At 30.7% G+C, this 21,539-nt stretch overlaps 1 protein-coding gene across 2 annotated transcripts in view; it reads left to right on the top strand.

Moving 5' to 3' along the window:
• Positions 1-21,539, top strand: part of LOC129987574 (cadherin-like and PC-esterase domain-containing protein 1) — a 373,319-nt gene that overhangs the window by 18,980 nt on the left and 332,800 nt on the right. The gene's annotated exons all lie outside the window — the stretch shown is intronic.

The following is a 21,539-nucleotide window of genomic DNA, read 5'->3' on the forward strand; positions in this document are numbered from 1 at the left end:
AGATCTCAACAACATTTCTGCTTCAGTATCTTCCATGGGTTTTCCGTCTCCAAATCCCCTACTTTGGACAGTTCATTCTTCAAGCACAAAAGTGCATGCCACTTGAAATACGCGGACTGCGAAAAAGTAACACGGGTGTGTTATCAACGAAATAAATAAACAAAGAAAAAAAATAAAACGAAGAATTCTTCCTTTCCGATGATTCTTCAACCTCCACCCCTTCACCCTTGGTCTTCTTCCCAGAGAAAGATCGCAGGACTGTAAGAAAGGATCAGCAATTGTATTCGATCCAATCGTTGATACAAGGCAAACAAACAGACAAAAATAAATAATAGTATAAATAAAAAAAGAATAAACTGTACGTTGAAATACCTACAGAATACAAGAAAGAAAAATTGAGATTCTCAGGCAAGGTGGAATTGCACAGAGAGATTGAAGAAGACTTAAAGATGGAATAAAAAAAAATAGGCAAGGGTGGATGGTGGATGGAATACATCGTATTTTCGTCTGAGGTTGTGCTCACGGAAAATGAAAAAAGGAAAAGCAAACTCACGTAAATCTACTGAAGTAAAAAAAGGAAAAATGGCAGAGATTCGGAAAGAGATGTGTATATATTCCATCGATTCTTGCATGTGCATTTTCGGCCATGGTGCCACCGTGAGCTCCCCGCGCATATATATATGCATGGTGGAAACAAAACTTTTATATGTTGTGTCTCGCCCATTCTTCCGTGTATTGGAAAAGGAAAAAAGTTTTTCTGCTTGATTCCGTAGCTGAGAAAATAAGAAAGTTTGCATATTACGTATCTCGGAAACAAGAAAGAGACATTTTCAAGGATTATGTTATGCTACTTCGTGTTGTTTTCTATTTTTGTCTCTTTCCTGTGCTTTGTTTATTTCGTAGAAAGCGAATGGAATATTTAAGAGTGTACAATCGGAACTACGTGACTTGTTTTAAATTATATTATCTTTTAATCGGCTCTCTAATTATAAATACCATGTTATTCACATAGATTGTATCGAATTCCAATCAAGTAATATCATCTAAAGTTTTAATTCAAGTATTTATTTAAACTTCTTTGTAGATGATATTTCCTATTTGTTATTTCGTTTATATAAAAACCATTAACGCTTCAGCACTTGCAAATAATGTAAGTTTTTGAAATAATTTCCATGGAATATATACACATTTTTTTTGTTTGTTACATGTTTAAAGTTTAAAAAATATGAAACTCGATGCACGAATAAAATAATGTGATTATAAACGAAGGGATAAATCAAGGAAAAAAGTTTTTCTGCTTGATTCCGTAGCTGAGAAAGTAGAAAGAAAGTTTGCATATTACGCATCTCGGAAACAGGAAAGAGACATTTTCAAGGATTATGTTATGCTACTTCGTGTTGTTTTCTATTTTTGTCTCTTTCCTGTGCTTTGTTTATTCCGTAGAAAACGAATGGAATATTTAAGAGTGTACAATCGGAACTACGTGACTTGTTTTAAATTATATTATCTTTTAATCGGTTCTCTAATTATAAATACTCTGATATTTACATAGATTGTATCGAATTCCAATCAAGTAATATCATCTAAAGTTTTAATTCAAGTATTTATTTAAACTTCTTTGTAGATGATATTTCCTATTTGTTATTTCATTTATATAAAAACCATTAACGCTTCAGCACTTGCAAATAATGTATGTTTTTGAAATAATACACATTTAATAATACACATGGAATATATACACATTTTTTTGTTACATGTTTAAAGTTTAAAAAATATGAAACTCGATGCACGAATAAAATAATGTGATTATAAACGAAGGGATAAATCAAGGAAAAAAGTTTTTCTGCTTGATTCCGTAGCTGAGAAAATAAGAAAGTTTGCATATTACGTACCTGGAAAATGGAAGAGACATTTTCGAGGATTATGTTATGCTACTTCGTTTTGGTTTCAACTTTTGTCTCTTTACTGTACTTGGAGTCAAAATGACTCCATTCTTTTTTTAATTTTTCGTCTTTTGTAAACAGCGTTAGAATTTATTTTGAAAACAGAATACATTCTGAAAATCATGTAGTTACCAAAAATATTAAAATTATTAATATTAAAAATGTGAAATGTTATAATTAAATGTTGGAAAGATGTTATAAAAAATCTAAGCAATCTTTTAATGAGTATTTACTTCACTCATGTTAATAAGTGTTAGTATTTAACAATAAAAAGGAAAAATCTAATCTTTAAAAATATTATTTTAAGAAATTTTTTGCATTATTCAAACATTCTTTTTTGCATAATTCAAACATTCTTTTTTGCATTATTCAAACATTCATTTTCTGAGACATGGAGTCCATGGCTCGAGGAATAATGACAAAAACTTTGAAAAAGAATAAATCGGTTAAACGCACGTATTCATACTTACACTTTTGCCAACATAACTGCTGAAAGAACAACTTAGAAGGTACTGAGGATTTGTTTGAGTTTAAGGATAAAATACCACGTGATAATCAGAGTTAATGAACAACGAGGAGTCATTTTGATTCCTGTCTCCATTGACAGGTTAAACATCATAAAAAGCTAAGATTCGATGCACGAATCAAAAATGTGATTGCAGACGAAAAGTGTCAATCAAAAATGTGATTGACACTTTTGATCAATTATTTTTGCACATTCCTTATCAATTATACTTGCACATTTCTTATCAATTTCTGACCAAGTTACGGTATTTATGGGATCGCAAATTTCTAATTTTTGTTTATAATTTGGAGAAAAAATTTTAAAAATTAAAGAATGGATGTTAATGCATGGGAAAAAGCTATCAAATTTATTTTTCTACAAATGTTGATGCATTTTCTTTTGTTTTATTTCTGTTAAATTTCTTATAGGGGTTTTATACTCGATTGAGATGCAATCTAAAAATATGAAGATTTGATTGAAAAATCTTCTTCCTAGATCCTATTTTTTCTCTTACCATGGTAATATTAATTAAAACTATTGGAATAAGATTACTCTGCAGTTTCCATTGCGAACTAAATATCAAATAATAAAATAGATCGGGTTTTCATTATTTTTGCAATTTTCCACATGGGAGTTTTACAAGGACTAGGGGAACAAAATAAAAATGTTAAAGTTTAGTTTAAAAATTCTAATTTTTATGCTATATATATAATTTTTTTTTACCTATTACGCCGTAGTGTTAGCTGGTATAAAACTTCTCAGCAAATCTCAGTGTTAATTAAAATAAAAAAATAGAACGGAATAAATCATGGTATTTTTGTAGTCATTATTTATTTCACCGTAAATGAATTTAAGTTGATCATCAACGTAATTTTATTTATTTATTTATTTTGCTTAAAAAGTATGCAGTTTTATTGGTATGAAAGTAAGCTTTAAAAATCCATCTACTTTATTTCCTGAATGTTTGTTTATAATGGCATCACCTTTTACCGAAAAGAATGTTATGGTAAAGTTTAATGAAAATAAATCCTCATAAAATGAAATTAATATTCATAATCACTGTATACATATATAATGCCAAGATTCCTAAAATTGTGAATTTCTTTAGAATTCATATTCTTGAACCATATTTTTTCTTTTCTTAATATTAGTTAGAATTAATATTACTGAATGGAGCTAATATTACCGGATATTTTTGCAATGAAATAACTTACTATTAAGTTGTGGATTAAAATCAAGTAATAAAACGAATTAAGTCATGGTATTTTTTTAACTCCTAGAGACTTTCTTATGAGGTATTTATAAGCTTTAGGGGAACGAATTAAAAATGCTTCTTTGAAAAATCATATTCTTAGAAAAATGTGTCCCTATTCCACCTTATTAATAGTTAGAACAATTGGAATAAAATCATTCTCTGTTTCTTATTGTGAATTAAAATGAAATAATAAATGAATTAAATCATGATTTTTTTAGAATTCTTATCTATTTCATTTGAAAGAACACGGTTGTGTAACAATGCAACTTAAATATTTTTAAGTTACGATTTTATTGGTATGTAAACTGATTTCTAAAAAATCAGTCAATTTCATTGATTCTCTTTACTCTTACATCGGCAACACCTGGCTTTTTCTGAAAAGTATGTTACATTAAAAAGTACTTTATAGAATTAATGAAATTGACTCATAATATCAATTTATGTATCACACGTAAAGCTCCTATATAAATTTTAGGCCTCTTTGTATCTCTTTAAGGGTCCGTGGTGGAGTGGTGGTACGGTCTCGGCTCCGGAACCGGAGGGTTTCAGGTTCGTGACCCGATTCTACCGAAGAACCGTCGTGTAAGGGGACCTGTTGCACGTTAAATCCGTCATAACCAAACGTCCACCCTCTGGTGTGGTGTGGAGAGGGGGGTGCCAGCTCTAGTGTCTTCCTCGTCATCTGACCACGGTTCAAAATGACGAGGTCCGTCCCAAAATAGCTCTAGTGTTGCTTCAAAAGGGACGTTAATATAACCAAACCAAACTTGTATCTCTTTAAATTAAAAATAGTTAGTTATAAAATTACGTATATAGTCGCATTAATTCTCTTTGTGCAAACCTAATAGTTTTCTGATTTTGGACAATATCGCAAGCACCCAGTGATTACTAGATAAGTCAACCTTCTAACTCTCCGACCCGCCCTAAGGCACACGGATTTAAACCATAAAACTGAATGACCGGACCGCCGCAACAGCAATTGGCGGGAACTGTGGTTGAGTCCTAAGGGCCGTCACCGGCCACGGTACAACCCTCCCCGAAGGAAGTACGTCCCGTCATCGATGGGGGGAGCCAGATCCCCCACCTATTAGTGTACCCTCCAGGGTGGCGAGATCCAACCACCATGCCGGAAGCATCTCATCCTCATTTCGAGGTGCCCCCCCCCCGAGGGTAGTGATTACTAGATAAGTAAGAGATCCCCATTCCCGCATAAGTTTGCCATGTATTAAAAATTATATATATATATTCATTGGGTATATAAATCAAATCTTTAGCAAACCAACCATTGTTCTTAAAATACTCTCTTTTCGGATATTGGATATCTCTTGCAACAAATATCCAGTATGATGCCTCATATCATGAAAAGCAGATTACCTGTTTATTTCTGAGTATTTAACTTTCGGAAATGCTTTCAGTTCTCAAAGATATGCGTCTTATATTTAGAATTAAAATGAAGGATTACATAGTTTATCTTGCAGCACTAAAATAGTTTTCATATCTTCATTCAGCTTAACATTTTAATAGATTTCCATCCTTACTCAATAACTGTTTGGAGTAGAGATATTTCCTTGGATTCCTCCATTATTTTCGTATCCTAGAGGAAAATCTTCCTCTAGAAGATTAAGTTCATGTATGTTTAATTCTGTTATTGAGAAGATTTCGAAGGATTGACTGGAACATAGATTATCTTTTACATTTTCATCAGTAGATTTAACGTTAAAAATTTGAATTGTATTTAGATTGAATTTATTTATACATCTAAATTTATACTTGTTGAAGATTTACCTAAAATTGATTTTTGACATCAACATATGTTTAAAAAAGGATTCTTTTTTATGGAACGGAAAATTTAGAAGTCGCGAATAAATTTTTAACTTTTCATTCACTATGAACTACTAATAAATTAATTTATAATAAACATCAAAGAATATAATTCTACAGCTTTTAGTTGTTAATAGTTTAAATAATGAGTTAAAATGTCTATTATAAATTTTTATAAAAGATTTTGTTAAAAAAAATCTTAAAAAATGAAAAAAAAAAAAAACATCGATTAATCACAAATCTTCAAAAAAAAAATCTTTTAAATTTTTTTTTACAAATTTAGTAGTGAATAGATTTTTAACTATTCAATTGCTATTAACTACTAATAATTTAATTCTCAATTGACATCAAAGAATCAAAGAATATAAAACTACAGCTTTTAGTTATTAATATTTTAAATAAAGAGTAAAATGTTTGTGTTAATTTTTTTTTTAAAAAAGATTTTATTAAAAAGTTTTCGAAATTGAAAAAAAAAATCAATTAATCACAAGTCAAAACAAACAAAAAAGAATCATTAAAAAATTATTACAGATTTAGTCGAATAGATTTTTAATTATCCATTAGCTATTAACTATTAATAACTTAATTTACAATCGACATCAAAGAATATCATTCAACAGCTGCTTGGTATTAATAGTTTAAATAATAAAGTACAATTTTTATTATAATTTATTTTTTAAAGATTTTTATTAAATAAATTTTCGAAAATGAAGAAAAAAATCGATTAATCACAAGTCTGAACAAACGAAAAAAAATCTTTAAAAAAAATCCATTGGTTAACTGTTGCCTTTTCACTCTGTTCAAATACTCCAAATTAAATCAACTAACAATGGGAAATCTTTTTTCTCCTCATCTAAAATCTAGATTTACACTTTTTAAACTTGTGTTCAAACAAAGCAAATAGAACAAATCCAATAAAAATAATTCACTAACCAACTAAAAAAGTTTGGGAGAAGAAACGTTACATAAAAATTCAAACAATGCTTGCATAAAACTCGCAAGAATTCGTGCAGACGACAATTTCGTCCTCAATTCCCCCTTCCTCCTCCCCCTTTTTATTTTAGAACAGCAAAAAGAAGAGGGTGCACCGACGATTAATCTGATCACCAGAGGTCGCAGGGATCAAGTACTACTATAGGGAAAGAAAATGGGAAGGGGGGATGGAACGTATAGATAAGTAGAAACCGTTCTTTTAGAACTACAGGGAGAAAGTAAAAGAGCAAAAAATAAAATAAAATAAACTTGATAGATCTGGCCCGTTCCCCATCTGCTTCCACCTCCCCTCTCCCTTCACCCTTTCCCCTACAACGGGAGATAACATTCAAAAAGGCTAAAGCGTTCTATTTTAGAAAATCGAGCTTTGAAGGTAAAGTGTACCCGGGTTCAGATAAGGCTAAAGTGCTTACATCGGAAGTATTTTTTTCCTCCCTCTCCTCCACCCTTTCCGTACAATGTTTGCGGAAGTAGCGGTAAATTTTTATCGTGCATTAAAAGGACCTCCTTCAACGTTTAAAGTGAATAAAAATAAGCCTTTTTGTGCCGTAATAATACCATATGCGGTTTTTGTTTAAATTGGAAGGGGATGGCTTGCGGTGGGCACATTTTTTGGCGTGAATGTAAGTGTCAACTTTACAGCTGAAGAGAGCTTGGCTAGTTTTGTGAGTTACCTGATGGATGGACTTTTGTTCGATTTGCTTTCTAAGAATTAGATATAATTTGCTTTATACTAGTGACATGTATGTGCGTATTTTAATTACTGCACACTCAGATTTCTGGCATAAGGGGAGGGGGGTATATATGAAGGCATGCAGCAGAGTTAATTAATGTAGAACAACTTAGCTACTAGAAAATAGACATTGTTTGGAAAATTAAAGGGGAATTATTAGTGGAACATAAATCGGCAATGCAAATTCTGTTATACACATTGATATTGATAGCCAACAATACTCCAAAAAAACATGGATAATATGATGGAATTAACATTAAGAAATGCGGCGGTGATTTGATTGTCTTTTAACTTTAAGCGAGCAATTCTTGTGTGTATATATATATAATTTTTTTTTATTTTGTGTCTCTCGGAAACGGCTTTAACAATTTGGACCAAATTTTATATTTAGATAGGTTTCACTTTTTGAATTTATCTATATACTGGAAAAACTTGAAAAAACAAGATTTTTCCTAAATTTTTTTATAACTATTAGAATAAGTATATTCAACTTCCGCTTCGAAGTGTATGCAGTACAATATAGTGGTCAGAACAACGTGTATGTGGCGGGTCATCGGTTCGAGTCACGCTTTTTGCTTCATTTTTTTCATTTATGTATTTCCTCCAACAGTTATAACAGTTATTGATACGGTAAATATAATGATCAAAATAGGGCGAAATTTTAGATACAATTTAAACAAATTATTTTTAAATAAATATTACAATATTTAAATTATTATGATCCTGGAAATCAAAATTCTGCAATATATTTTCCTCTTATTTAGATCTGAATAGTCTCATTTAAATATTTGAAACAGTTTAAAACATCGTTTGCAGTCTGTTTATTTAAAAAAAACACTGTATTAGATCTCAAGTTATTCATGTGTAAAGTTTCGTCAGGCTCAAAATTTAATCATTCAAATAACGGCGATTCTTCTGTTGCCTATTAGCACAAAATACCCACTAACATTGTTCCGATTTTTCACGACATTGGCCAGGATTCAGAATCGAACAACATCATTGAAATATCATACATCATCCCGTGATAATAGATTTCATTTGTTTTGATCTCAATTATTGCAAATGGCGACTTTATTCTTGTTAAGTTCGAAAGAAAAACGGAAGTTAAAGATTTAATTAAAAAAATCCATGAGTGAAGCAAGATTATTTTATTTCTTATTTACGAAAAAATTAACTCAGTTGTATTTACTTGAGTGAACTGCTAGACATCAATTCATATTTCAGATATTTTTATTAAGTTTATAAATTTAATTTAAGTCATTTATAATTTTTTAAATAATTTTATTACGTTTTTTATTAATTTTATTAAGTTTTTAATACAGGTCAGTGATTAAAGAAAACCAGTAATGGTATCATGATTTCAATTTCAAAATGAATCTTTCCATTTACAATTTGTAGGAGTCATTTTTAGCAATTTCTTTTGTTTCACTACATCTGTTTTATTTTATTGTATAATTGCGTAGTATGTTCTTCAAAATTTTATAATTCATAAAAAAAGAAAATATTAATTTCAGAATTTTAGTCCTGTGTGTAGTCTTATCTCGAGTATCAGAGATTTATTCATTATTTATATATTATTTTCGACGACTTATTCTTTCATTTTCCTAGTCTCATTAAAAATGTTGGGGTTTTTTTTTATTAAAATAAAAGTATTTCATTTTGTTTAAAATTCAAACCTGATTTGATATATAAAACTATCTTGATAAAACAAATTTTGTTTTTATGCCACACTTTTTAATCAAGCATTATTTTGAATAACTCTATGAGAAAAAATATCTATGTCCACCAAAGTGTGTCAGTTTCTCCTTGGTATGGAGCAGATTGATATAAATCCATCTTTAGGAAAATAATGTGATAAATTTTTATTGTTATTTTGTTGACAGGTAGCTATTCGCTCTTCAAGCTTTAAAATGCCTTACAATCAAATCTCCAAAAGTCATTCACAGATTAGCTAGCGAAATTCAAGGAAGGGAAAAATTATATCTGAAAATATGCTTGGTGTGGTCTCCAGGATATTCACAGATACATTGGAATGGAAAGACGGGCTACTATCAAAAACGGTCACGGAGTCGCACCCATTGCTGGAGTGGCTTGCTTCACAGGATTTCATTTCTCACTATCAGGAAATCTCAACTATAAAAAACAAGTCACATTTTCCAGAATAGCAAATATCAAGAATCTATTAGCGATGTTGCCACTACGTTTTCCCTTACTCCATGCCTCAAAAATGAAAGAGAAGATATCATAATTGCACGCCTTTTAATCCAGATGATTATGACTCCAGCTCTGTTGAATAGATTTAGACTACGCAATTACCCACACTGCCAAGTTTGTAATCTTGTAAACAACATTGAACATATCATTTTGTTTTGCTCCAAATACGCAACTCATAGGTCAAACTTTTTTGCAAAACTTAATATCGATCTTCATTCTTGTTCTTCATTTAAAACGTTTTTCAAAAAGCTTTTTCTAATAAACAGTATCTTTGGATCCTTTTCCAATCTCTGAAGTTTTAATACATATTAAATGCATTCTTTTGGCATTAGTGGATAACGACTTTTATTGCCAAAAATCCCATTCTCATCACAGTTCTATCGATCAATCAATGTTATTTTTGACCATATAATAACTTAATAAATGTATAAATATAATGTTTTAATTTTAAGTGTCAAATTTGCTAAAATCCTTTATCTTCCCAAAATAAGCTTAACAATGACTCCATACTCCGTTCACATATAATAAAGGCACAATTTGATATACGCGATTCATAGAGATTCTGCTATTAAAGACTGCTTCGCCAAGAAATGCATTTGTTATCGCCATGATAATATCAACTCATGCCAAATATCAATAACATGTGAAAATAAACTAATCTTAGAAGATGTTCCCATTTTTCTTAAAACCTTCTTGGCGCCAAAACTTGGAGGTATTCAATTAGCATATATATTTTGCTATTTAAATCAACCAACAAACCGTAAAACCGATGCTTGTACGAGCCACAAAGAATGCGACGATCTAATTCAAAACGAAGATGCCAATTCCTTGCAGAGAAATTATCGACAACAGAAAACTATTTCCATTTTCAGAAAAGACCCCGACCATCACGAAAATATTGACTCGAAAATTCCATTCAGTGTATTCTCATCGCTTCCACCCTCTTTGCGAGGGTGGTCGCAAACTCTTAGCATGCGATGTTAATGGATTATGAAAATGCAGTTCGCCGTGTGCGAATTGAGTTTATCCGCTCTTCTGAAAAATAAGAAAAAATGGGAGGAGGGAGGGGGGGACTCGCTCAGAAGTCTTTAGCAGGTTGTGTTATGTGTTCCTGTTAGCATGCAAACATCGTTCAAGATCGTTTGTTGAAACCACCATGTCGTGTTGCCAGTTTTACTGAATATAAATAAGTGGTGATGGTTCGTTCAGTTCTGAAAACGAATCTTTGATGATGCTATTTTAGAAGAGTTAAACGGTTATTAAAATAATTCCATTGGCATTCTGTCACACGATTTGCTTAAGAAATTCATCTCCAAGATAAAGTATTAAATTTTTAATCAGAGTATTTAATAATTACTGGATATTTTGTAAATAAAGTAAATACTTAGAAATATCTTCGCTTTTTTATTAAAGGCGATGATACGTCTCAGAGAATTTGTAAAAAAATATTATACTAGGATTTATTTTGTTTATTTTTATTATTGTTTAAGTGAAGATTCTATTGACTTAGTTTATTAATCAGAATCGTCTTTTAAAATAATTAAAGTGTTATATCAATACTTATTTTGTTTATTTTTATCATTCTCTAAGTGAAAATTCTGTTGACTTAATTTATTAACCAGTATCTTCTTTTGAGGTAATTGAAGTATTACATTAAGATTTATTTTGTTTATTTTTATCATTGTTTAATCACTGACTTAGTTTATTAATCAGCGTCTTCTTTTGAAATAATTTAAGTGTTTTATCACGATTTATTTTGTTTATTTTTATCATAGTCTAAGTGAAGATTCTATTGACTTAGTTCATTAAACAATTATTGTTTTAAAGTAATTGAAGATTTATATCTACTTATTTTCGTCATTTTTATAATTCTCTAAGTGAACATTCTGTTGACAATTTATTAACCAGCATTTTCTTTTGAGGTAATTGAAGTGTTACATTAAGATTTATTTTGTTTATTTTTATCATTGTTTAAGTGAAGATTTCATCGACTTTTGTACATTAATCAACATCTTATTTTGAAGTAAATGAAGACTTTAATGAAATTTCTCGTGATTTTGAAAGATTTGGAACAGTGTCTTGTTTACACGTAATCCCAGAAATCACAACATGCTGTAAAATTTTGTATACTATTACTCGGTAATATACAACGCTAGCTGCCTTTGATGATCAGCTTTTGTTAATGGTGAAAATGCCTGAATTCCATTCTAATGAAATGCCTTAAGCAGATCTTGATATTCATGGTTTGTTTAACAATGTATTTTTAAACAAACTGTGCCATTATATTAATTTTGTGCTTATTCTATTTATTATGTACATGAACCTTCCTAATAAAAGAAAATTGCGAAACTAACCATCCGTGTCGTCTAACATCTAACTGCATATTGCCATCTTCAACTTAACTTTCTTATTTCTCATGAAAAATATACAGATAGTTCTATTGAAACATGTAGGACATTCTATTCATTCTCGGATTCTGAAACCCTTCGCGCTTTTGCGCATGCTTCAGAAGATGTTTATTTCATCAAAATAGTGATGAGGAGAAAGAACCCATTAACCATTGTTTAACCCATTGTTGAAAGTTTACATTCAACAATGGGTTAAACTCAGATTATTCAAGGAATTAAGAGGTATAATAACAGCTCAACTTCCTCCATATAATCCCTTAGAGAAGTGCAAACAGTGAATAGTACTTATCATGGGATCTTGAAACGAGTAGTGTACAGCTAACAGCACGTTAACTAAAATTTTTTTAAAAAATGCTAGTAAAAAGTTAACAATAGCAATGATACTGATTCTTCTTTCCAATATAATTTTTATACTTCATATTGTAGAGGATTTTAATTACAAATTTCATAAAAAATATTGAAAGGAAAAGGAAAATAAAAATCACCACGATAATATTATAAAAGAATATTATAAAAGAACAGATAAAAATCTTTATGATATTATAGCAGTTTTTTTTTATTATAATAGAATATATGAAAAAATCTTCATGTTTTGGTATTAAAGAATGTAAAAATAACTCAGAATAAAATATTTGTATTACTAACACAAAAGATTTCAACTTCATTGCAACAATGCCAAATAATGTTGCAAATAATGCGTAACGATAATTAAAAAGATATTTTTTAATTAAGGAAATATTAGGAAGTAACTAATTTATATAATTGAAGAGACTGATTTATTTTTTGCATTTTATGGCCGTCTGAAATTGATTTTTATTTATGTTTTAGAAAAACGTTGCCACAAACAATGAAGTCTTCATTTTTTTTCAGTTTTTTATTGTATTAAATCTTGAAAATGTTTCTAGAAGTAGCAATTAATTATTTGTATTCCTCATTATTATAAATATTTACTTTTTCGGGATATAATTTTTTAATTTTTTTTTAAATGGATCATACTCTGTAAGCATATATATATATGTTTTAGTCTTTAATTCTATAAAATTTCAAAAGTGCTTCTCGGAATAGTAATTCATGATTTACACATCTTATTATTTATTATAAATATTCATTTTCCCTGAAAATCTTTTTTTCTTAATTTTTGGTACTATAAGCATATATGTATATTTTAAAATTATGTAAAAGAATATTTTTAATAAATTAGTATCAAAAAATAGTTAATATTCAAGCCTGGAAACTATTTCTTAAGAATAGTTCTCCTGCAAATAAAGCATCTTGGCGCTGAAGTCAGTTTTACAGAAATTTTGCACAGTAGTATTTCGACAATCAGTGGAAAAATTAGTTGAAAAAAGCAAAGCTGAAGAGCTACGTAATCACTTTTAGATGCCTTTTAGAACGACGAAAAGATCTACTAATATTAGAGTAGTATTACTAAAATTATTAATGCCTTATTCGTGGAAAGTTTTATCTAGCCAATATCATTTCAATAATTGAAAGAAAAAAAAAGCAGTATTTTCAAATTTTAAAACTATTTTTAAAGGATGGAAAAGAAAAGAAAAAACAGGAGTGCCACACCAAGACTTTCTCTATTACTCTCTAATAAAGGCGTTATTCCAGAGAATGCCTTGTGTGCCATTGGCGTACAATAGTTATGGAATATTATCCTTTGGCGTGAATTTTATTGAGTCTGTCTTGTCATCCTTGGCGAGTTATTTGGCAATTACTCATTGACATGTGGATAATGATTTTTCAAAAATCGAATTTGCGTTTTAGACAAGTTTTTTTAAAACCAACTGAAACAAAAATTTGATGCAAAATTATTACACATATAGTCACAAAATGGCATACCAAATTTCATGTCAGGCATTGTATTTTTCAGTTATGACGCTTTACATGTGTCTGAAATTACAGACAAACAGATGCTCAATCTCTTGTCAAATTTGGCTCAAATTTTGAGTAGTATCTACATTATAGACATTAAATATAAGTGCCGAATTTAATCTATCTAGCTCTCTTCGTTTTATAATTATCGTGTTAAATTATAACCAAAGAGCCGCACAGACAAACTTTCTCTAAGCGAATTTTGCTCAAAATTTGATAGAAATCTAGAAATTTGGTGTAAAAACCGTATACCAAATTTAATCCGTCTAGCTCAAAACGATTTTGAATTATCTTTTTGGACAGACGGACATTTTCCAAAAATCTGTTTTTCGATATCAGGGAGAGCTAGAACGTGGAGATTTGCACTAACATTTTTATTCTAGTGGAACGGTTTGTGGGTTTTATGATTAAAATGATATGTAACAAACATTTTACTTTTCTCTTAACTGTCAAAAAAACTGTAACTCAAGGGTTTTGAAAAGATTAAGTTTGTTATTAATAAAATTCACAATACAAAATAAAACAGGATTAAATTTTATGTAAAATATTGGTTAAAGCAAAATGTATTTATATTTATCTGAAATATTTTTTTTAAAAAAGAAAGTTAATAGAAAATTCTTTAGTACGTACTAATATAAGCGTTACAAAAAAGAATTTTGCTTTTTCATTTTGTTTTCTATCTTTCATGTTTATAACTCATTATTATAAATATTATAGAAACTTAGAATTAATTTTTTCTCAAATTCATTACCAGATGGCTCCACTCATATGATACCAAAATTTAATTCAATCCATCTTTTAGCTAATAATCCGGTTACAAAATTATTGAAATACTGCATTGCTACCTTTGATACAAAGTATATAAAATATCAAAATTTTATCGCATAAAGAATGGTTGAATAATCAGTTGTAAAATTCCTTCTGTATTCACATGAAACAAGTCTAATTGAGGGGAAAAAAAAAACGTAAGCAAATTCAACATTCCTGTACACCATAATATTAACCATTATAAATAATTATAACTATTCATTGGAATAAAATGTAATGAGTTTAATTATTATACATAATTTAGATCTCAAGATTTAAGATTAAGATAAAAATATACTATTTTAATAGTATATTTTATGTAAACAAATATTCAAAATTCTAAAGCAACGAGAAGTGACAAATCGAGCTCGAAATTCTAGATTCAAAAACATGAAACAAGACAAGTTAAATTAAAGAGTATTGAAAGAAAAAAACAGAAAGATTGTTTGGCGCAATGCTTTTATCTTCATTACAAACAAGAATCGCTAATTATTTTTCGAGCAAAATCAATCACAAGAAAGTGCTTCCAAAAAGGCCGAGAGAACCTATATGTATCCATGTGCACGTATATTCATATTCCTTCTTCAATTAGTAACGCCACTTTTCGCGACAATAAATAGAACAAGAGCTTTTGAAAAAAAAATACACGTCAGGCGGAAGAACGAAGCGACCCGAATTCATTTTCCACTTCCACCAGAATAAGTCGAGCTCATATCCTTTTAATCATTTGTTTGAAACAAAGTTCAACAGAGACTGACGTCTGAAAAGGAGCGGAAAAGTAAAACGAGACAACGAACAAATGAGAGCCAATTAATGATTGGCTTTGAACAAACGACTAGAGTTTCTGTCTTCAAACTGGCAACAAAGCTGCGAACTCCGATTTTCAGGGCTATTATTATCTCTTCTCGGTGGCATCAGGTATTGATTAGAAGGGAGAAAAAAAAAAGAACACGCGGTTGGTTTTCGTTGTTTTAGTCGTTCGTCTGTTTTCCCCGTCGTATATGTTCAATATTTTTCATTTTTTTTTAAGTTGAAGCTTAAATTTTTTTTTCTGCTTTTAAAAGTGATTAATGAAAGTCATAATGTTTTTCTCAGCAGTTGTACCACTCAATTATTTTGGGTTTTGTCAAACATGATGCAGATGTAATTTATGCAAAAAAAAAAAAAAAGTAAAGATTATGCTTACGATTGATGGTCCTTTTATAAAGCACATCGTCAGCAATTGCTGAATTTGAAAAAAAAAGACTAATCAAATAACTCAAACAATTTTTATTCTTTTCATAGCTGAAACGAGTTTAAAACATATCATCAACAGCTACTTTCTGACGTGTTTTTTCGTTTTTCATTTCGTGAATATATGCTGCATATTTTGAAGCAAAAAATATGATTTATAAGCACATAGAACGGAACAATATTTATGGGTCGCACTGTATATTTATCGCGGTATTCCCTTATAATAATATTTATTATCTGCTTCATTTTTGTAAAATATCAAAATCTATTATTTATAACTTTAGAGAACAAGAATACATTTTGCTTATAATAAAGCCTTTACGATTTTGTACTTTAGAAAGAATTTTTTGTATTTATCTATGAAGAGAATGTATTGACGATGTATATTTAAAATTTTCTTAAAACAGTGGAAAGAAGAAAATTTTCTTAGAAGTCACAAATCTGTAATATTGTTTTCCCTGCACAGTTAAGTTCATAAAGAGGATAAGAGATTTACAGATATTAAAAGACAGAGGCTAGACACCCAACCTTGTGACTTGGCGATGAATTTGAGAATTTTTGGCGGCAAAAATAAAGATTTGAAAGAAAAAAAAATACAAAAATTCTTAAGAATCTCTATTAGGAACCAAGATCTGAAGATCCTTTTAAAAAATTCCATGCACTGTTAGGAGGTTATAAAATTGATACTTACATAAGGACGCAAGAATTTATAGGTTTTTTTTTGTAAATTTATCTCTCTGAAAATGGAGAGCGAACAAAGGTAGGCGGCTGTTAATGACATATTTTAATGCCTTGGACTTTCTAATAAGATTGAAATTTTTAACATTCAGCCACTGATTGAGACTGGGAAATTCTATCGGAGGATATCTTATACGAAAAATGCGAAGAGAAAATGTCTGCTATCATTAAAAACATGGACCTCGGGATTTTGACGAATCTCACTTTTAGACCTCCGTCCCCCCCCAAAAAAAAATTTAGAAAATGTTCGTCTGTCTGTCTGCGACAAAGATAACTCAAAAGCGCTTTGAGCTTCATGGTTAAAATTTGTTACGCCGGCTTTACATTACATTATCAGATTTCTATCAAATTTTGAATAAAAGTTTTTCAGAGGAAGTCCCTCTGTCCATTGCAAAACGAAGAGAGCTATATAGGTAGGATTCAAGATACGTATTAACAAAATAGGTACAAAGATTAATATCTATAGTATAGACACTTATTTTGGTTTGAAACAATGCCAATAACAGGTTGTATGTCTGTCGGTCTGTATTTACAGTAGCATTTATCGCTGCAATTGAAAAACTCGAATTAAATATATCAATTTTGGCATAAGATTGGGTACAAATGCAGTTTTGTGTCAAACTTTTTCTTCGGTGGGTTCAGAAAAACTTATCTAGAGCACAAATTTAACTGTTAGATATTATTAACAGCATGCCAAATATAATAATCCCAAATTCCCAAATATCTCGCCAAGGATGACACGATAGATTGAATAAAAATACTAAATTCACACCCAAAACTAATATTTGTAACTATTGTACGCCATTATCATGCAAGGCACTCTCTGGCATTAAATTATGTGAGAGAATTCTTAGAAGACCACTTCTGCTAGTATTATATTATTTTTACTTCGTTTTGATAGATTTTTTTCTTTTAAAGTTAATCTTTTTAATATTTATCATGACACGGATAACGCGCTGATGTAACATAATTGGCACTACTAGTGGAATATAAGAGATGTAATAAGCATCTGAATTGTCGTCTTACCGTCTTTGTTCAGGAACTTCCATTTAATTCCAGAAATATGTAGATGAACGAAACTTACGGTTTCCAGATTGAATTATTTACTTTCAGATGTTCAACAATTCAGTTTCATGCCAAACAGATGCGTATTATGCTATTTGAAACAATTCCAGGTGTTTGCAATTGCTGACAGAAAGAGGTTGTAGTGCAAGGCTTAAAAATAACATTGCACGAATAGTAGCGGTTTTTATAAGATTCATAATACAATGAAGAAAATACATTTGTTTTTATAAAAGTTAAATCGTTTCCTTTTACAAATTTTGTCAAAATTTTTGATAGCGGTCTAAAATGTCTATAGCAGAAACAAAAGCCAAAATATACTTAAGGCACACGAAAAACTCTGAATGGCCGGATGCCCAGGCAGAATTGGCAGGAATTAAGGTTGAATCTTAAAGCTCATACTGGAGGGGTTACACATCAGGTCACGGCGTAATCACTCCCGTAGGAGACATGTCACATCATTTGTAGGGAGCAGTCGCCCACAACATTTCTGTTCATACTAGACCGGAATACCACGATTCCGGAAGCTTCCCAGCATCATATTTGAGGTGCTTCCCAGAGGGATCCGTTGTGTTGCAACTTTGCTTTTTTATCTGTTTCGCAAACTACTGATATATTGAACAAAATTCCTTTTTTTTTTTTTAATTTTCAACAATGAAAGAAAATTACGCGATCAGATAGTTGATGAAACAATGAAAATGGTATGAACTTCAGGAAAAGGTTGTAACCTATTGTTCGAAATTGGATATAGAAATATTTCTCAAAAACTGCCGAAGTTCAGCAAAAAATTTACATGACTGTTGAATGGAATAATGATTATTATTAAGAGGACAATTATTTTTTTTAAGTTTTGAAACGGTACAAAATTTATTTTTGTGTTATAATATTTTCTATAGTTATGGCAAGAAAACGTCAAAATTTGGCTTCATTTAATTCCAATTTGATTAAAATTTCATGAAATTCGCTTCAAGGTGTATATTCCCACTCTACAAGATATATATATGCCAAGATATATATAGATACAGGTCAAACGGTTGGCCTATAAAATGCAAAAACACATATACACACATACACCTTTTTATATTAGTAATATTTTTTAAAATAAAATTTAAATAAACAATAAAAATGGAAAGTATTTATATTTTTGTCTACTCTGGCGAATTCATTCGTGAATGATATATTGCACGTTAACTCAGCCTGACTGTTAAAAATGATGTATTAATTCAGTACATTTAATTTAGAATTCTACCGTTATTGATTCTGGTTGAAGACTTTTGAATGCGCATTATGCTTAAATAATGAATAATATTTGAAGGCAGTTTTTTTTTCTTTTATATTCTCTCATGCAATGTATAAATTAAATTAATGGGCTAATATTCACAAAAAACCAACTCGTTGGGGGATTTTAGAATTCAAAAATTTATCAACGTTTTTCTACTACCGGTAATTTAGTAAAACTTTCAACTGGAAACATATACCTATAAATTATAAGAATCGCTATGAAATTGCTAATATAAAATAAAAATCTGAATAACAAAATCATTTTATTCCATTCTTTCATGTTGTGAATGCAGTATTCTTTCTTCTAATATTCTAGTATTTTTATATAATATTTTTCCTTCTTTTTCTGATATACTCGGACAATATAGCATCTCATTTTCGGTTTTCTTTTTAAAAGCCTGCATTTTCTTAACACGTGTATTATGTGGAAAATGAGGATGGGAGGAGGCAAACCCTCCAATGTCCTGCAAAATCATAGTCCGCATTCGATCACTCATCCTACAAGACTTCTGCGAGTTGTGAGTGACTCATTCTGAGTTTCGTAGTATATTGAAGAAAACCAGAAGTCTTATTTCCCACCAGGCAGGTCCAAAATTTAATAAACATTTAAAATTCTGATCAAAACTGTATGTGACATTTCATTTTTTTTTTCAGTCTTCGTGTTGTTGAGTTATTTATATACCTATGAATAAACATGATGGCAGATGATTGCTCCGGATGGCCAATTTCATACAATGGTTTTGAACTATCGAAATCGTTTGAATATGTACTGACTTATTTTCATTGGATTACGTCCAAAATTTGAATGAAATTTACAGATTTGGATGTTTTAAGATCATATAAGAAATGTCATAACTAACATATTTTTATTTATCCTGTTCATAAAAATATACGTATAGAGATAAGCCTGAAAAAAATATTTTTTTTTTGGACTGGGAGAGACTTGAAACACAGAGATTCGTCAAAATCCCGAGGTCCAATTTTTTAATGATTGCAATAATTTCTCTTCGCATCTTTCGTATTCGAAAAAGTAAACAGAGTGAGTGGTCTCTTCAAAACTTGCTCGCACACTCTTTAATAAACTTGTCATGCCAGACAACGCCTTACATGGCATTGGCGCACAATAGCTACGAAATATTAACTTTTGTTTTGAATTTAGCATTTTTACTGAAACTATAGTATCATTCTTGGCGTGTTATTTGGCGATGAATCTCTGGTATGCGTATAATAGTACACGAAAATAGAATTTGTGCTTTAGACACCTTTTTTTTAATAAACTGGAACAAAAAAAAACTGATCTTGTAGTCACAAAATCCCATACTTAATTTGATATATTTAATCATTGCATTTTTCAATTGTCGCATAAATACTGTTACGAAATTTTCGGGTTCGCTTGGATAGTGGAAGTTATATGGTGTGGAGAACGCTCAATCAGCAGGCGGCAGTAAAAAAAAAAAAAAAAAAAAAAAAAAATCAACGACGTTTATTTACACGAAGACACACAGGACAGCACAAAGACGACAACTATATACAGAACAGAAAAGACAATTATCTTCAGCCAAGACGTGCACACAACAAGACTCTACTGCAGAGAGTAGCGCACAGCTTAGTTCAGCACTAGCTTGACTCCGTCGCTGCTCTGCTAATCTCTGGAAGCCTCGTTCTTCACCATCGATTCCGACTACTCACCGGCAGCTGCAGACTGCCTCCTTTTATAGGTCTCAGGAGGCGGGGCTAGAAGTCTCTCAACCAATCAGGTACTTTCGAGGCGTATCTCGGTTCCTAATGGACGGATCTGGAAAATTCTCGATGTTTCGGGTATAATCTATTTTGGCGCCAAAGTCGCCAACTCGCCAAATGGTCACCAAGTTTGTCGCCAAACTCTGGGAGTTCCGACGCGACACCCGGACTTCTGTCCAATACCGATGACTGTGAAACCGTCTTTCTGATGATGGAACCAACTATGCTGGGAAGCAGCATCACAGATTCGTAACAATCTATTTCTTAAAGCATAGACCAACAAACAGTCTACCCATTACCCATTATTAGTTTTGTTTGAAACTTTCACAGGTATCTACTCTATAGCGGTTAAATCTGTGCACCGAATCTTATCTATCTTGCTCTTTTCGTTTTGTAGTTATCGTGTTAGCTTATATTCGAATAGACGGACACCCTCTAAACGGTATTTGCTAAAAATTTGATAGAAATCTGCAATTTTGATGTAAAGACTGTATGCCAAATTTCAGCTATCTAGCTCAAAGCGATTTTGGGTTATTTTTGTCATTGATAGACAGACGGATATTTTCCATAAATCTGTTTTTCGAAATCGGAGAGATTTGAAACATGAAGATTCGTCGAAATCCCAATGTCCAATTTTTGAACGATAGCAGACATTTTCTCCTCGAATCACTTGTGTACGGGAAAGTAAAAATAAGTTAACGTCCGGATCTTCTGTCTTTTAGACGCAATCATTCCTCTTATCTCTGAAACAGACGCAGTAATTATTGGAGATAACGGAATTTATGCGACCCCATCAAACCTTGTTTCTCCTGCTCTGCCGCGGGTTCTTTCATTTATTTTATTAGATTAGCTTTCTGCTTCTGCCGGGACGATTGCTTTTTGTTGATTACGCTCGGAATGACGGGGTAGGGCCCGGTAATCGGAGAAA

The sequence above is a fragment of the Argiope bruennichi genome, chromosome 1 (assembly GCF_947563725.1).
Source record: "Argiope bruennichi chromosome 1, qqArgBrue1.1, whole genome shotgun sequence".
Lineage (NCBI taxonomy): Eukaryota > Metazoa > Arthropoda > Arachnida > Araneae > Araneidae > Argiope > Argiope bruennichi.